The following is a 15472-nucleotide window of genomic DNA, read 5'->3' as shown; positions in this document are numbered from 1 at the left end:
TCGCCGGGCCTGTAAGACAGAGCTGTTCCGCCAGGCATGTGGATGAGGCTGGGCTAGGTCTCTGCCAGCCATGTAGGGGGATGGCGTGGATGAACGTCGAAACCCCTCCCCACCAGATGGCTTTTCACCACCACTTTACCACCACTCTGTTACACCCAGAAAGCCTGGCAGTATTGCAATGGGGTATTTATTCAAGCAAAGATATGTAAGAGCTACACTGTGTTGGCTGCCTCTTGACTTAACTATTTATTATTATGAAACAACTTAGATTTTAATTGTTTTTTAGGGTTTTTTATGTATTTATTGATCATGTAACATTGTTATGATTATGTTTTAAATGATGTAATCCTTCCATATTACAATTTAAAACCCAACAAAACCAACCCCCAAAATACCCTCACCTAAATACCTGCAGTTTACACCCCAGCAAAAGCCCCATAAAAAAATGGCCTCCTAAAAATGTCTCAAAATGGCATCTCCCTCCCTCCTCAGGAAGGCCAGTCCACAAAGTGGAAGGTAAAATGGAGAAGGCGCAGGCTGTGCTTCATGCTTCGCAGGCTACCTTAAACAGGGGAACGGCCATTAGTGGCAGCTTGAGGGCCACAGTTGGCACAGGGGGGTCTACGGGAGAAGACAGGCAGGACCACCGCCCGCTACATAGATGCAACTACAATATGACCGTTCTGAGCAGAATCAACTGAAAAGTCTGGGCTCAAAGCTCACATCAATGATGCAGACAGAAGTCTCACTTCACCTATATATGAGGCTACTAAAGGCATCTTACCTTACAAGAGCTTTATTATTATTATTATTAGATATTATTGTGCACATTTTAATCCCACCCTTCCTCCAAGGGGTCTCAGGATGGCATACGTGGTTTGCCCCTCCTCCATTTTATCCTTGCAACACTGGGACATAGGCGAGGTTGAGAGAGAGACAGCTGGCCCCAGCCAGTTTCATGGCAGTCAGAAAATTTGAACCGGGATGTCTCAGATCCTAGTCCAGCATGCTAACCAGTGTACCGCACCTGTTCAGCTACTACTACCCATTGTTACTTATACAGGGCTATCTATATACATGTCCTAACCTGGATAGCTCAGGTGAGCCTGCCCTCCTCAGACCTCAGATGCTCAGCAGGGTCGGCCTTGGTTAATAACTGGAGAGGAGACCTCCAAGGAAGGCCAGGGTTGCAGAGGCAGGCAACGGCAAACCACCTCTGTGGGTCTTTTTGTCTTGAAAACCCCACCAGGGGTGGCCATAAGCCAGCTATGACTTAACGGCACTCTCCACCCCCGTCTACATACAGAACACTAAGAAGAGGATTGTCAAGCGAGAGAAAGAAGTCCCTGCCCCAAGAAGCTTACAATCTTAACCTCCCTGGTGGAGGAGAAAGAGGGAGCCCATAAATGAGGCAAGGATCATTTGTAAGAATAACTTTTTAAAAAGGCACCTTCAGGGCTCCGAGCATTTGGGAGGATTAGGAACTTCGTAACTTTTTTGAAAAGAGACTCGCACGGGCACTGCCCGTCTATCCCGTCTGCCTCGGTGCCAACAGGGAGCGGCCCTGGAGCTCCCCCCACTCCTCCAGAAACGACGCCCTCGGGCCTACAGCGCTCGTTTCCCTCTTGCGAGCCAGGTCGACAAGCGAGGACGGAGCAAGCGCCCTTCCGCTCCTTCCCCGGCTCTGTCCAGCCGCCCCACGGGGGCCGGGGGCCAAGCGAGGAAGCCCCTGCCCGGCACTCGCAGGGCGGCCAGGCAATCCTTGCCGCGCTTGCAGGGGGACTCCGCGGGGCTCCCTCGGCCACCTTCCGAGCCCCTCGGTCGGGAGCGCCGACGGCTCCCGCGGGAAGGCAGCCAGGTTACGGTTGCCAGCCTCCAGGGGGTGGCTGGAGATCTCCTGGCATTACAACCGATCTCCAGGCAACAGAGATCAGTGCCCCTGGAGAAAATGGTTGCCTCTGAGAGGGGACTCGAGGCCATCGTTATACCCCGCTGAGGCGCCTCTTCTCCCCAACGCCGCCGCCCACTTCAAGCGCCACCCCCCAAATCTCCAGGAATTCCCCGACGCAGAGCTGGCAACCGCAGTCCACTCCGGTCCCGGGCTGCCCGGCGCTGCTCTTCGCCGCTTCCCGCCCGCGGCTGCCTCTTACCTGGCGGCGCGCTCCGAAGCGCAGCGAGCAGAGCGTCCGGGAAGCGTCCAGCCAGCGCCCCTTGCGCAGCGCCGCTCTCGCCCTTCCGACAAGGAAAAGCCTCGCAGCAGGCGCGCTCTCCGCGGGGCCTCCTCCTGGGCGGCCCGCCCTCGCCAGCCAGCCGGGGAGGCGCGTCGGGGATCGGCGGGGAGGGCGGGGGCGGAGGAAGCCGGGCGGGGGCGCGCGCGCGTGCCTGGGCCTGTCCTGGCCGGGCGGAGAAGGAGCGCGCTGGGCCCGACCCGCCGGAGCCGGCTATTTTGAGCCCGCCGGGCGCCTCCTCCCTCCGGCTGGGCAACGCAGGTGCGCCGGCGGGGAGGCTGCGCCACAGGCCTGCCTTTCCGCGCGGCCGCCTCTGCGTTCCCTGGCCCGCCTCGGCGCTTCCTCCACTTAAACGCACCGCTCTGTAAGGTTCAGCGGGAAACTCGAGGCGGTGCCGGCCTGCCCCGGGGGCGAGATTAGGCCTGGAGGGACCCAGGGTGGCTCGCTATGAAAAGACCCTTCTTGGAATCACGGTTGATCTCCGTATGACATAGCCGAGAGTCCAGTAGCACCTTTAAGACTGACCGAGTTTATTGGAGCATAAGCTTTCGAGAACCACAGCTCTCTTCGTCAATCTGACGACCGGAACTGCGGTTCTCCAAAGCTCATGCGACAGTACAGTTGGTTAGTCTTAAAGGTGCTACTGGACTCGTTACTATTTTCCGACTACAGATTAACACAGCTAACTCCTCTGGATCTATGACCATATGACATAAATCAGTTCTGGAGAAAATGGCTTCTTTAAAGAGTGGACTAAAAAGGGTGGCACCCCACCAAGGTCCTTCTTCTCCCCCAAACTGTGCCCTGCCCAGGCTTTACCCCCAAATCTCCAGGAATTTCCCAAGCCAGAGTTGGTGGCACTAGACACAACTCATCCTTTTCTTCTAGCCAGATCTCATCACAGAAATCCGATCAATTTTCTTATGCAGAAACTCAGACAGGAGTCATAGATCCAGAGGAGTTAGTGGTGATAGTCTGTAGTTGCAAAAGAGTCCAGTAGCACCTTTAAGACTAACCAACTTTATTGCATCTGACGAAGAGAGCTGTGGTTCTCGAAAGCTTATGCTACAATAAAGTTGGTTAGTCTTAAAGGTGCCACTGGACTCTACTATCAGACAGGAGTGCAGTTTTGTGCTTTCTATTATGGTATGGCACAATGTTGATGAAGAACCAACAGGGAAATAAAGGTCCTTACACCAGCCTCTCTTGGAACAGAATGGCAGTTAGATAAGCAATGAGCACTATTATGTTCAAAATGTATTATAAAGAGATATTGCCTATACTTTGTGTCAAGGCAGAATAGTGTTTCTGAACAATTGGTTTCTGATTTTGTTTAAAAAGAGTTTGTAAAAGGAAAAGAAGTTACACTGGATTACAAAACCCAACAGCAAGTATATTTTTGATTATAAGAATAAGCTTTTGGGATGTATTAGGCATTTTCAGCTTTTGGGCAATGAGGTGTTCCAGTGATATTGCTAAACAGTGTCATTTCCCTTGAGACACTGCTACAGATTTCGGGCATCTTTGAGATAGTTGTTGTGGATTTTCCGGGCTGTATGGCCACGGACTTGGCACTGTAGTTCCTGATGTTTCACCAGCAGCTGTGACTAGCATCTTCAGAGGTGTAGCACCGAAAGACAAAGATCTCTCAGTGTCAAACACTGCATCAAACACTGAGAGATCTCTGTCTTTTGGTGCTACACCTCTGAAGATGCCAGCCACAGCTGCTGGCGAAACGTCAGGAACTACAATGCCAAGACCACGGCTATACAGCCCAGAAAATCCACAACAACCATCATTCTCCGGCCGTGAAAGCCTTAAACAATATATCTTTGAGATAGTTGCTTTATTTGCAGTTATACAAGAAGAACATAGTGGAGCCAAACAGTCTCCATGAGCATACAGTGCAGCAGCCCAGCCCTGCATGAGGCCTCTAAACAGAACAAGTGTCTCCATGGATGCCCCTCCCTTTTGTGGGATAGGTGTCACCTTATCCAAGGTTTAACCATGAGTACCTCGTTCTGCGTGAATACTGTGCTATCAATGGAGCATTTTGTCATTAGCTTCCACTAATGCATTCCATTTGCAAACAAACAATTGTTAACAAAGGACGCCCTTTCATTATCTTTGTTTGCCATATAGCATAATAAGAGGCTATTCTAATCTTGAAGAGAGTAGATGGCATGGGATAGCCAGATTTCATCAGATCTTGGAAGCTAAGCAGGGTCATTACTTGGATGGGCGACCACCAAAGAAAAGTCTGCGGAGGAAGGCACTAGCAAATTACCTCTGCATCTCTCTTGCCTTGAAAGCCCCAGCAGGGGTCGCCATACGTCATTTGTGACTTAATGGTACTTTTACACACGTAACCATGAAGACGAGTAACCTGTTTTCAAAGTCCATGTTGAAATATGAAGTAAAATGTGTGTCAGACTATGGAATCCCAGTTATCTCGAGTTCATCTCCCACCCCTTCTGCAAGAAGCACAAGGTCTCTTAGTTCAAAAGGTTTATTGAAAGACTATGCTCAGGATACAGGTGTCCATAATCCAAGGGCTGGAGAGGCCCCTGGCTGAACGAAAGCTTTGTTGAGAATGGCATGTAAAACGAAAGTTACAACACTTCAAACACCCATTCCCAGCCTCCCCCCTAGTCCTGTCTGCAAAGGCCTGAGAAGACGAGGACATCAAGGTCGTTGGCTGGGCTGGATAGATAAGACTCTTCGCCCCCATGAGTATGAATGGGCTGGACGACATCTGGGCCTAGAGGGAGGAAAACTGGAAAACTACTGATTATAACAAGAGTTAATATGGCGTTTCTCTGGCTAGAGAACTGACATCCTGACAATGTGACAATGTTACTATGATTATAATCTAGTCGCTGTAAGCCGTCTCATAATCTCATTTGAGTGGCTGGACTGTCCATGGTTTGAGAGCTGCTGTAGCATAGCAGTTAAGTGGCTGGGTTCCAAGCCAGTCCTCTACTGGTTCGACTCCCACTCCTGCCATGAACTCTGCAGGCAGCCACGGGTAAGCCACGCCACTCGGCCCAGCTCCCCAGCTGTATTGTGGGGATAATCAACATTGACTTTGTTAACCGCTCTGATGGTGGCACTAACCTGTTCAGAAGAGCAGTATATAAGCACACTGTTGTTGTTATTCCTAAGGAAGATAGTGCAGTGTAATGTCTAAAAAGAGTGTGTACCAGAAAAATCTCTAGATTAAATCTCAGCCATGAATAATAATTAGGCAAACCATTATTTCCCTGGTCTCATTCCTCCATTGGTTTCATAGGAATAGGTTTGACTGTACTGACAGAGACATGCCACCAGCAGGCTCATAGATGTGGGCCTTTCAAATAAGGCTGTTGGTTTCCTAAAGCAGATTAGCGATTCCATGCAAATATCACCAAGGTGAACTGCAGACTATACAAGTAGCTTCCGTAATGAAGTTAACAGCTTGCTTCATCAGTATACAAAGGTCTCTTTAAAGTGGCATAAAACAAGAGAACAGTGTTGTGTACTGGCCTTTTTTCCTCTGTAGATGGAAATGAGGGCTATGCGAAGTAGAAAAATGGCCAGAGGTGAAACAGGTACCTTTTCATCGCATAATGAAAAGCAGCCATGGAACCAGTGTGGTACAGTGGTTAGAGAACGGGACTACAATGGTTCAGTCTCACCAGGTGGCCTTGGACCACTCATTCTTGCTCAGCCTACCTGAAGGCAGGGCTTTTTTTCAGCAGGAAGGCGGTGGAACAGAGTTCCAGCTCCTCTTGAAAAAGGTCACATGGCCGGTGGCCCCGCCCCCTGATCTCCAGACAGAGGGGAGTTTAGATTGCCCTACGCGCCGCTGGAGCGGCACGTAGGGCAATCCAAACTCCCCTCTGTCTGGAGATCAGGGGGCAGGGCCACCGGCCATGTGACCATTTTCGCCGAGGGCGATTTAAACTTTAAAAAACTCCCCCCTTATTTCAGCTGACCCAAAGTGACGTCATTGTGCAGTCTTGAGTTCCACCACTGAGTTCCACCACCTCTTTTCCCAGAAAAAAAGCCCTACCTGAAGGTGAAGTAGAGGACAGGAGAACTGGCTCCTTGGAAGAAAAGTGGAATACAAATGTGGCAAATTAAGTCCTGATACAAACATCGGTCTGGTCATCTTTGGGCAATTTTCAACCTATTTTCTGGTCGAGTTCAAAAATGCAACATTTTTGGAAATACGTAGCTCAATTTGTTAATGAATTTTGAGTTGCAATATACTCATCGATTTAAAAATTATTCTGCTGGGTTATTTCAGGGCAGCACAGCAAACTAGAGAGAATTGCAGTATCAGGCTACCAAGAAAAAAAATTGTGAAACCTAACTAAGCATAGCAATCAAGAAAATGAATGTAACAACAACAACAACAACTGCACTTATATCCTGCTCTTCTAGACTGATTAGTGCTCCTCCCAGAGTGGTGAATAGTGTTATTATTATCCCTACAATGCAGCTGGGGAGCTGGGGCTGAGAGGAGTGGCTGACCCAAGGCCACCTACTGAGCTCAGGGCAGTAGTGGGATTTGAACCAGTAGAGTGCTGATTTGCAGCCAAACCACTTAACCTAATTTGGCTCTAATTTGAATCATATAACACATTCAGATTGTATACTCTTAGTAACGATAGCAGAATAAAGTTTTCTCACATTATTTTATCTAGCTCCTGAGGAATCTTCCTTTAAAGTGCCTGTGCCAACCATATACTCAACAGATGAACATAATTATTACACTAAGTTGCCAGTTCTAATTGTAATATGCCTGACTATTAAGTTACAATAACATGTTCGTGCTGAATAATACGTATGTTATAAATAGTCTGCTACAAAATCACATAGTTATTGCACAAATCCATATACATCAAAGAACTGCGGTAAGGATGATTAAAGTGCTATGTCATCAATAATTTGTTCTAAATAAGTTCATTCGTCAGCGTTCCATGCATAAATCACGATGCTGGAGTGGAAGACCCAAAAGTTGATCCACGGCTCTTTGCTGTCAAAGGGCCTAGACAAATAATTTTCCATCTTCAGATTAATTTATGGGTTCTGTTTTGGAAAAAGTGTTTTCTGGTACATTTAGTAAATTGTTATTTCTCTTTATTTCTTTTTTGTCTTTGGGATACTGAAATGTTATAGATCTTATCTTTTGAAAAATCCAATATAAAGAAATAATGGTTTTAAGGAGCCTTTTATATACGTGTTCTGCACGAGTCAGATTGTAAAGACCAGGGCTTTTTTTCAGCAGGAACACGGTGGAACGGAGTTCTGGAACCTCTTGAAAATGGTCACATGGCTGGTGGCCCCGCCCCCCGATCTCTAGACAGAGGGGAGTTTAGATTGCCCGTCAAAAGATTAAAGCGCACCTGTTAGAATTACCTAACACATGGAAAAAAAACACAGACGGTTCATGCAAAGTTTGAAAGTTCATCTAGAATACAAGTGCTTGGCCTAGTATTGCTCAGTATTGATTATTGTCATGTGCTTTTATCTATATTGGTGCAACAATCCCCCTACCCCCATTGCCTCACCACTGCTCATTTGAGCAGCAGTGGGAAATGACAAGCCTGGCTACGCTGCTGATATTACGGCACAGGGATTCTTCTGACTTCTCTCTATAGGGAAACAATCTGATCACTGTCCTTTTTCTGTGTGGTTGCAGGGGGTGCCTTGGTTGTTACAAAAATTAATCTGCTCATTTGCAGGTTGAGTCGGTGTTGTTTTGTGGGAGAGCAAGTCCACAAGCAAAGCTGTGTGCTTCTAATTCAGGGATTAAGCTCCATATGAGAGCCGACGGCTCCTTCGGGCCCCGTGTCACAACGAGTCCTGCAACGGTCCGTATGATTCCATTTTAATTCCGCTTCAAAAGCAGGCAATCCTGAATGGGAACAGGCCAGCAAATCACACAGCCCCGCAGAGAAGGACAGAGTTTCTCCTCCAAAAAGAATCCACGGATTGGCATCGCACCAGCCAGAGCACCTGTCTGTGTAAAGGGGCGTGACTGTAATAGGACTGATACAACCCTGAAGCGGGAGTTCCGCGTGCCTTTTCTAGGAACGAGGGAAGCAGCAGCCCCTCGCAGGATAGGCCCATGTCTGCCTGGCAAGGCTCGGGATCTGTAAACCATTAATCCAGGGAACCGGTTTATTCAGATGGTGCTAACTTGCGGTGTTGTTTTTATCTGTTTTGCATTCTGCTGTGAGTATTGTCTGTATTTCTCCCTGGCAAATAATTGCATCCAGGGCTTTTTTTCTGGGAAAAGAGGTGGTGGAGCTCAGTGGGTTGCCAGCACAGGGGGCAACTTCTGGTGGGAGGTGGTGGCCCTGATGCAACATGTGCACGCGTAAAGTGCGGCACGCTCCCAGGACCGCACAATGACATTACTTTGGGTCAGCTGGAACAAGGAGGCATTTTTTTTAAAGTTTAAATTGCCCTAGCCGAAAACGGACCCGCCCCCTGATCTCCAGACAGAGGGGAGGTTAGATCGCCCTCCACGCCACATGACACAGAGGGCCATCTAAAGTCCCCTCTGTCTGGAGATCAGGGGCCGGGGCCACCGGCCATGTGTCCATTTTCAAGAGGTGCTGGAACTCCGTTCCGCTGCGTTCCAACTGGAAAAAAGCCCTGATTGCATCCACTTATTTTGTTTTCCCGAAAAACATTAGAATTTGCTGTTGAACTGAGCCTGTGTCATTCCCAGATCACTCAGATGTAAAAAGTATTGGGTAGGGCAGGGCAGCTTTTAAGTGAGCTGAGCTGCACCTTTAACTGAATTAGGTGTATGCGCGAGACAGAGAGAGGCTGATACATCCCCCCCAACCCTTCCCCCACACTATTTTCTCTTTCCCTCCTCCTGGTAGCGTCCCTGTGCTTAGGGCCGTATTCAGCCTAAGGGCTCCACAGGGACGAGGGGCCCGTCAAGTTTTTTTTTTCTGATGCACACCCCCACATAAATTACAAGTAATTGATTCTCTTATATAACTTCTATTAATAAGATAATTAACTTCTTCCTTATTGAAGTGAAACAAATTGTATCAAAGTGAAACATTGAACATTGAAGTGAAACGTATCAAAACAATTATCCATAAATTATATACTTTTAATAAATAATACAAATTTTATTCACTTCAAAATATTATGATATTGAACAATTATACTCCCCCCCCCAAATGTGCTTTCCTGAAGAGTTCTACTCGTGCAATAAAAATATTTTTAAAATTATGAAAATAATTCTTCAGGAGACCCTCAAAATGGATACAGGGCTATGTACTGTGGTCTAGTGCCTACCATACCAGGGTCAGGCTGTCAGCTGTAGTGGAGTGAAACACTGAAGTGCCAAAGGGGGCCCGGCCATGGGTTAATACGGCCCTGCATATGCTCACCTTTCCCTAAGACCTCTCTTTCAAACCCACTAAACAACTTAACATTTATCTGTCCCTCATCTTCATCTATTATTTATTTCATTGATATACCACTTTTCTCTACAATGGAGACCTGAAGCAGCTGGCATCATTGTCTCGGGCCTGGGTGAGGCACGCAAGTCTTATGATATCAAGTTTCCCAGCAGTTGCTTCTGGGCTTGATTGAGTCCTCTCTCAAAGGCCAAAGCCATCAATGAAAGGGCCCTGCCTCTTCTCCCTGCCTTTTACTGACAGAAACCAAGCCTGGAATACTAGCTAAACTATTATGGTTGCCTAGTAATAACCACTGATGGCATCTTGTTAAAGCTACAGGCGCTCCTTTCATCATTTTAGGGTTTTTTTAACCCCCCATGTATTCTTTTTTTAATTTTTAGACTTCAGATTTTTCTGCAAACCTGGGGTATTTTTCATGTCTGTAGGAAGATTCATTGAGAGGGACTGGCGTTTTGGATCTCCCCCATTCAGAGGGTGGTAAAACAAGACCATGGGTGGCCCTAAGTTTAAGGCAAACAGACACAATGGAGGGCAGAACTTCTCCCAGACCTGTAGTAGCTGTGGACAATGTAGTGGTTAGATAGAATATGTATCAATTTTACTAAAACTAAAATTATTTAGAGACCCAGTTTGGTGTAGTGGTTAAGAGCATGGGACTCTAATCTGGAGAACCAGGTTTGATTCCCCATTCCTCCTCTTGAAGCCAGCTGGGTGACCTTGGGTCAGTCACAGCTCTGTCAGAGCTCTCTCAGCCCCAACAACCTCACAGGGTGTTTTGTTGTGGGAATAATAATAACATACTTTGTAAACCGCTCTGAGTGGGTGTTAAATTGTCCTGAAGGGCGGTATATAAATCAAATGTTGTTGTTATAAGTTTGGGTCTCACTCCTTGACTAAAAGACAGACATGGATAATTAACAGACAAAAGGTCTCACAGGTTTCCTCTTTTAGGTATCTGGGTGTTTTATTTCAGTCTACCTTATCCTGAAGATTTCATAAACAACCACCCTCTCCGAAATCTATGGTTGCTATGAAGGCGATTTTGCATTTCTTTTTTTCTAATGGGCTACAGTACATCCCAATGGCTATTAGAGTTTTCAACTTAGTGGTGATTTCTCAGCTTTTGTACAATGTCCCTCTATGGATTTCTGCGGTAGATGACTCTATAAATAGAGTACAGTTCTCATTGCTTTGGGCAATTGGAGGGTTCCCCAGGTGCATTTCATCATCAGCCCTTTGTTATGAATTTGGTCTTAGCTCTATAGAAGCCTGTGCCTGGTTACGGGCCTTTAATTTTGGTTTCATCTATTTTTGAGGCCGCTGAGGGTAGTTTGGTAAGCCTCGGGGCTTTTTTTCAGCCGGAACGCAGTGGAACGGAGTTCTGGAACCTCTTGAAAATGGTCACATGGCTGGTGGCCCCGCCCCCTGATCTCCAGACCGAGGGGAGTTGAGATTGCCCTCCATGCCGCCAAGCAGCGCGGAGGGCCATCTCAACTCCCCTCTGCCTGGAGATCAGGGGGCGGGGCCACCAGCCATGTGACCATTTTCTCTGAGGGCAACCCACTGAGTTCCACCACCTCTTTTCCCAGAAAAAAAGCCCTGGCAAGCCTAATCCACAGGGACTCTTCTAAGGCTCCCTGGCTCCAGTTTTGTGAACAGAAGTTGTCTTATATCTTAAGGCGGAGGATCTTTTTTCCTCCTCAGCAAATCAATGTAGAAAACAGGTGACCAAACTAATTTATACTAGAGATAAGAGCTATACCCATTTTGATGGTAGGAGCGTTGGAAGAGGAGGATTCAGCGCTGTCCCTTTCCTCGGGTTTCAGAGGGGGACAAACCAAAGAGTTAGAAAGATTGAGAGGTCAGGGGGCACTCTGCTTACTGTTTACTGCTCTGACTGTCCTTTGATATGTAGATTGCCATTCTCAGGATTTCCACCTCCTGACTTCCTCCCTCTCACCTCTTCTCTTCCTGGCATTGTTCCAGGCAACGCCTCTCTCCTTCTCCTCCCTCCATCTTGGCAGCATAGATGCCGGCCCTGTCCTATCATCCATGTCCATCCTTAGACAATATAGGTAGTTAAGATTTGTCTCTCCTCCTTTCCTATCAGAGTATGGAGTTCCGACAATAAAGAACTCTTTATTTCTTTTCTAAATATAAAGCAATTGTATGATTTATTATTTTCGTTCCTGCACACTCAACAGCCAGCAGAACCAGCTCACAACCCCCTACAATCACACTTTCTATGCCAAACGATAGACTTCTGCTAATGGCCCGAACATGGAATCCTTTAATTAGGTTTCTGGGCCCTACACAATGATTTGTTTATCAAGGAGGGCATCCACCTGCCTTGGGCTTTCCATCTGACCCCCTTCCTATTTAGATCCTTGGTTAGCCCAAATTTATGTGGGACCTTTATGCATGTACAATTTAACTGCCCCTTTTCAAAGGTATTGTTGAGTCATCGTTTAGAATCCCCTTTCCAGATCGGTTATGCCTCCAGTTGGTGGACTCTCTTGCACATATTCTCCAGCAATGCCCTTATGTACGCCAGTTTAGGCTAAAGTGGATTGTGCCTTGTTTTGATGGATATGTTTCCTTTAGTGGCATCAGAGGAAAAGGTTCAGTTCCTCAGAGGATTCTGGCTCCAAGTGCACTTATTTTGTTGCTCGATTTCTAGAGGCTGCGGAGAAGTGTCAAAACGAGATGTTTCTAGACCTGGGTTCTATGTAAGTTTTCTTTTTGCCTTATTGTTCAAGACCTAGATCAAAGAACAGGGGCAAAAGAAGAAGAAGAAGATAGAAGAGGATCTGGGAGACCCAGGTTCGCATCCCCTCTATGCCCTAGAAGCTTACTCGGTTGCCATGGACTGATTACGCACTCTCAGCCTCCGCTACCTCCAAGGCTGGACAATGTCAGCTGTTTTGGGTCCCCATTGGGGAGAAAGGTGGGATATAAATGAAGTAAATATATAAAAAGGAAGGAAGTTCCGCAGGTACAGTGTGGCGAGGAAGCCACACCTGCTGAAATGTCCTCTTCCACTCAGATTCATCTACCTTTGCATCTGCTTATCCATCTTTTGCACATTCTTCAGTGGCAAACCCATTGTCACGTCTGTACCCCTGCATCCATGCCATTGTTCTATGTGGTGAACCATTGCTAATGCTGTACCTTAATGTCATTTGGCAAATGCTCTAACCATCACTTTTGTTTCTCAAGCAGCCTGAGAACACAGCTGTCTTATCTCCTTCCTTTGAAGCTCCCAGGAGCGACCTTGCGCTGTCTGAAATGTTACAGTTTACTCTTATGCCTTTTGTCCTGTCTAGGCTGATGTATAAACCCTGGAAGAAATTCCCAGACCCTTTGCAAACCTGTGGTCTAAGTGGGAGGGGGGAAATGATTGAGTGTTTAGAGCTGTGCTTTCTTCAAGTTTCTATTCCTATCAAGGAAGCGTGTACTGCTTAGATGCTTTCTTGCCTCTGAGTAATTCTATGGACATATATATATGGAAATGATTGGATTTCTGAAGAAAACCATTTAACTAAGAGCTTGGACTTCTTGTTGCAATGGTACAGAGACCTGTCTACCATATCCTGTCACCCATAGCCTGACACGCAGGCAGCAAGGAGACACAGCCCAGCCTGGCTGTCTTATTACTGTAGCCAGTTTCACAAATACTCGCAGGCACTTTGATATTCCTAACTCTTAAGAGCCGTACATTTTGCTATGTGAACTAACTTACCTAAAAAGCAATCTGTAGTAGTATTTTATTTAATTCATTCATTCGTGTCATTTGTAGTCCACCTTTTTCATAGAGACTCAAGGCGTATTACACAGTGTGAGATTAGTACAGTCAATATCAAGGACATTTCAATAAACAATGCCAGAGGGGAAATAAATGCAAGTTTACAAAGACATAGCATTAGCAAGAATCCAACACAGAGCTGAAGAAGTGCTGAAACAGAACATAAGCAATTGTAGGACTGACATGAGACAACATGAAGCAAAAGTAGCTCATAGGAGCACATATTTAAAGCAACAGATAATATATAAGGCAACATAGAGGTGAAGTCTATGGTCCGTAACTCATTAGTGGATCATCTGAGATCCCCTCCCTACAGTACAGCCCTCCTATCTGTCTAAAAAGGCCTTTTGGATAATTCAGTTTTGCATCGTTTGTGGAAAGTCAGGAGAGGCGGGGTGTGTGTGTGTTCTCTTGATGTCCTCAGGCAGGCCATTCCACAGGGTAGGGGCCACCACGGAGAATGCCTGTGTACAAGCAGCTGTTGATTTGGCTTATGTGCAGGGTGGTACCTGCAGGAGACCCTGTTCGTATAAATGAAGCTGCCATGGAGGAGCACTGGCGGGGGCGGGGGGGGGGGGAGGTGGCCCCATAAGTATCCCAGACCAAGGCCACGAAGAGCTTTGTGTGTGATAATAACCAATACCTTGAGCTGAGTCCAGTAACTAATAAGCAGCCAATGGAGTGACTGCAGGATGGGAGTGACGTTCATGCTCCTGCTCGCTCCTAACAGTCGAGTCTCTGTGAATGACGTGTGCAAGTCAGAGATTGTTTGACATGACAGTCGTCATGCGAGCAAAATGCACGCTAGCCATATCTGTGTACGTTATACATGTTTCATATGAAAGCCATATGAAAACACATTCACATTTTTCATTTTCTAGTGGACAGTTTAACATAGGAACATGAGAATTGGATAAATCTGGATTTATTTATTTTTTACTCAATTGCAGAGCAAAGCCAACAGGCCAGAACGACATTCCATGTCTTTTAAAAGAGCACCATTACTCATGCTACAGATTCTGCAGGCTGCATTCCCGACTGACATCCTATGCGCCAGAGGGTTTGTTGAAAGGAGCCGCTTTGAAAACTCTGTTCTACGGCTAGAGAGCGCCCTCTTGTGGCGAGTGGGATTTTAGTTTAATAGAACTAAATACACAGATGTGTGTGCATACTGCAAGAATGAACTGTAGAAAAATGGACCCCAAAAATAAACCATATAAAAAAAATGAAAGGACCATAAAAAACAGAGTTCCAAATATAATGCAGAATTATATATGCTTTTATAAGTGAATTGATAGAAATATATGAAAATATGGATAAAATCTGATCATTCATACAGAGGGAAATCAAACACAAGCTAAACAGTTTGCAAAACAACACTGAGAAATGAAACTTCAACTGCAATCAGATAGGGAAACAATCATTATATTGAATTTTATGTGACATTTGCAAACATGTCCTGGTATGACATGGACTCAAACACTGTGTAGAGGGAGGAAATTAAGTAAAATAAAATGGCATACTGTATATATCTAACATCAGGGCTTTTTTCTGGAAAAAGAGGTGGTGGAACTCAGTGGGCTGCCCTTGGAGAAAATGGTCACATGGCTGGTGGCCCCGCCCCCTGATCTCCAGACAGAGGGGAGTTGAGATTGCCTTCCGCACCTCTCAGCGGCACAGAAAGCAATCTCAACTCGCCTCTGTCTGGAGATCAGGGGGTGGGGCTGCCAGCCATGTGACCATTTTCAAGAGGTTCTGGAACTCCGTTCCACCGCGTTCAAGCTGAAAAAAAGCCCTGTCTAACATGATAAAGTCAAATGAAAATGTGATTGAAACCTGTTTGAGGTATTGCAGAATCAAAAAACACCTTTCCTCCAGCGCAATTCTCTCTGTAACCTAAGCTTATAAATAGCAATTCAGCTGATTGTCTATGGTGAATAAAACATGTCCCCAGGTAACCAGGAAGGGAAGATTTTGGAAGTCAGAAAAAGACTTGT

The 15472-nt window shown here is 46.4% G+C and overlaps 1 protein-coding gene across 1 annotated transcript in view; it reads right to left on the bottom strand.

Moving 5' to 3' along the window:
• ANXA11 (annexin A11) overlaps window positions 1-2280 on the bottom strand; it is a 64170-nt gene extending 61890 nt beyond the window's left edge. Inside the window, exon 1 of the mRNA XM_054982395.1 lies at window positions 2151-2280. The gene's annotated coding sequence lies outside the window, so the exon portion shown is untranslated. The remainder of the gene's footprint in view (window positions 1-2150) is intronic.
• Between the last annotated feature and the right edge of the window lie 13192 nt (window positions 2281-15472).

This window comes from Eublepharis macularius, chromosome 6 (genome assembly GCF_028583425.1).
Source record: "Eublepharis macularius isolate TG4126 chromosome 6, MPM_Emac_v1.0, whole genome shotgun sequence".
NCBI classification, from domain to species: Eukaryota; Metazoa; Chordata; class Lepidosauria; order Squamata; family Eublepharidae; genus Eublepharis; species Eublepharis macularius.
This window is presented reverse-complemented; position numbering and strand designations above follow the sequence as displayed.